Raw genomic sequence first — 3,351 nt, forward strand, 5'->3', positions numbered from 1 at the left:
AGTGGTTTTAGGAAATTATAGAAAAGGATTACAAATTGAAAAGCTAAATACAAATCTATCAAAGATATATATTCTCCTTGATACCTTCTTAGGAAGGAAGCTTACTATTTGAAATTAAGTGTATATATATATATATATATATATATCCAATTGCATTTGAGTTTAATGACATGTCATTTTTGTATCAATTTTTACAGGTTAAAAACATTAATGGCATGATAGTCAATTAATACGACTTATTTAAATTCATCCTTATCAAAGTAGAGCTATAAGCAATTATTATAGTTTCTTCATTTTCCACCGACAAGGCCACATTCATGAGTTAATACTGGCAAAAAAAAGTCATACTTAATTTTTAGCAAATAACTAGATTTGTATTCGTGCAACCAAACCTGATAATCTCTATCCGTACATGCCAGTATCCACAGATTATTCATAAATTTATGAATACAGGCACTAGTTTTTTTGACCCAAAAATTTATGGGTAATAAGAGATAGATATATGTTAAATTATGAATATTTTTTGAGATCCACCGATAACCGTGAGTACCCGCATATATATATATATATATATATATATATTAGAAGGCCCGCTTCAGGAAAACTATCTTTTCTTAAAGGATCAATCCAAAACTCCTACCTAATCTTTTCTTGGAGTTGAAGAAGCAGTCAAAAGAAAGATTCTATTATTAATCGTAAGAGGCTCCATTTGAGTTTTTATTCTATTGCTAGTAGTAGGGTAAAAGGATAAAATAAGGGTAANTCCTATTCAATTGGTCATTATAATCCTCTTGTCGTAATGTATAGCTAGGTGTTGCACATATCAACGTTTACTAAATTTGCCTACGAATTTTTCCTTGGAAACAAGTATTTTGTCGAATTAGTTCAAGGAAAAGGATAGGCTTGATTATACTATACTACACTATAATTTATAGATTTTTTTTTTTGTATTTTCTTAGTTATAATTTGAAAGGGAATAATGAGGATGACAACCGGAAGAGACGATTATCGAACTCGAACACGAGCCACGAACACTTCAAGAAATAAACACGAGCAAATACTCGTACATGGGGAAAGCCTCGAGCCACGGGTTCAGCGCTTTCCAAAGAGTAGATTTGCCCCCACACAAAGTTTGCTTCGGGTTATGACAAAGAATTCTCGGGATAGAACGAGGCTAGAGATACTCAAGAAGCAAAACTCGGAATCTCTCACGCTCTTAACTCTGAAATCTGGAAACTTTTTTATGATATGAATTTTGACACAAGAGCCTCTATTTATATGTTTTCAAAAGGTACATCCGAATCGAAAAGTCATGTCTCTTTGAACAGACATGTCCCTACAAAGGAATCCATTCGTTTGAACAGACATGTCCCTATAAAAGAATCCATTCATTTGAACAGACATGTCTCTACGAAGGAATCCATTCGTTTAACACATAAATTTTACCAAGTAATTTATCAAATACACATCATTAAAATTTGCAATCTAATTTCTCAACATGCATAGGCGAGGGCCAGGGCGAGGGCGTGCGGGGCGAGGCGGGCTGTTTCCGCCTCCGCCTCCACTGCCTTCTTCGGAAAGAGAAAAAAAAGAATGAGAAAAAAAAAAAGAGTTGAGAGAAAAAATAATAATGGTATTTTGGTCAGTTTGCTGAAAATTCGGCCCGAATTTATAAAATCGAAAAAAGTGGCCCACTTTTGCCAAAGCGCAAAATTAGTGAATTTTTTATGCAAATTGGCCCCCAAAAAAAGATATAAAGTAAACAAAAAGCTAATAATTTGTAGTGTCCCTAGTATTCTGTAGCTCGAGGGTTTCAGCATTTGAGGCTTGTTGACACATCAGGAGAGTGCCGAGACAAGTCGGAGTCGTTTTGGACAAATTGGATGCAAAACGGACTTAGTGTGATGCGAGAGCAGACTTTTGATATTGGAATCTGTAAAGTGCAAGATTTCAGTATTGAGTACCGGTACCAGGGTGAGGAGTACCGGTACCCCAGTGGAATTCCAGAACTGATGCTCTCGGGTTGCGCCAATCTGATGCCGAGTACCGGTACTGCATCAGGCTGGTACCGGTATCCTGTGTGCGAGCTTGCGAGTTGAGAGGCCGAGTATCGGTAACCAAATTGGGTACCGGTACTCCAGCTGGATTTCTGAGTTGGTAAGGAGCCTTTTGGTCATTTGAGGCATCGTTAATCCCAACCTTATCCCACCTCTTTATATATGTATGAGAGTCAGAGAAGAGGTAGTGGACGTCGCTTGTAGTAGAGTCGCGGCTCGAGCTCGGGTGGACTTCGACGTTGCGCCGGTGGACCGTGCGAGCGTGTGGGCGTCGTGGTTGCGCTGTTGGAGGCCGGGCGAGCGCGTGGTTTCCTCTCCTTTCGACTTCTCGCCGTAGTTGGACGAGCTCTTTGAGATGGGTTAATGTTTACCGAAATTATCGGAATTCCTCCTAAGTTTTAGTAACGTCGACATGTTCTATTGGTTTTATTTTCTTACTAGTACTCAAATTCATGGATTATAGCATAAAATCTGAATTTGGAGTTAAGTTAGTAACTATATTCATACTGGACTTGGAATTGACTTAGGAGAAAACTATTGAACCCTACGCTGTCACTTTTCTGAAAATTACCATATTTAGCTTTAGAAGTTGTGATTTATTTGTAACGCCGCTGTTCGTATGTGGTAGATATCCAGGTTAGTGTAGGATGAGTTTACGCTCGTGCTGGTATGTCGAACTTATTTTACAGTAGTGTGTAGACTGTTTCAGACTGTCGGGTGCCGTCGCAGTTGACGGTAGACCCAGATTTCTGTATTTTGCATCAGATTGTCCCAAGGGTACGTGAGCTTTGGTTGTTAGACCAGTTAGATCCATTTGCATTGATTACAGCCTATGAGAGGCTGATTGAGCTCGATAGAGATACGCTTGTATACTCGGTTGGGTCGCGTCCACGAGTGCCGCTCCGGAGTCTGGCTTTTTACTTTGCATTTATGTCGTTGTTGTCTGGTTTGGACTTACTCTCCACCGGCAGCCCTCGGGGTGGTGTTCGGTATAGGTTCGATAGGCGAGACGGGTGTATTCACAGTCCCTAGTGAGATTGAGTCAGAGATCGCATTGCATTTATCTACAGATAGCTAGTCTTGGTTAGCGATAGTATAATGGCATATAGCTGTAGGGTTTTCCAGCTTTCTTTACTATCTCTTGCACACTTTTCTGTAGACTTAGTGGGTGAGCTGTTGAGGTCGGTGACGGTACCCACTAAAGATTATTCTATTTTGCAGTAGTTCTCACACCCAGTTGTTGACCCATTTTTGCAGAGCCTTCGTCCGCGGCTGCTGCTGTTGCTGATTCTGA

Source organism: Ananas comosus, linkage group 13, assembly GCF_001540865.1.
Source record: "Ananas comosus cultivar F153 linkage group 13, ASM154086v1, whole genome shotgun sequence".
Lineage (NCBI taxonomy): Eukaryota > Viridiplantae > Streptophyta > Magnoliopsida > Poales > Bromeliaceae > Ananas > Ananas comosus.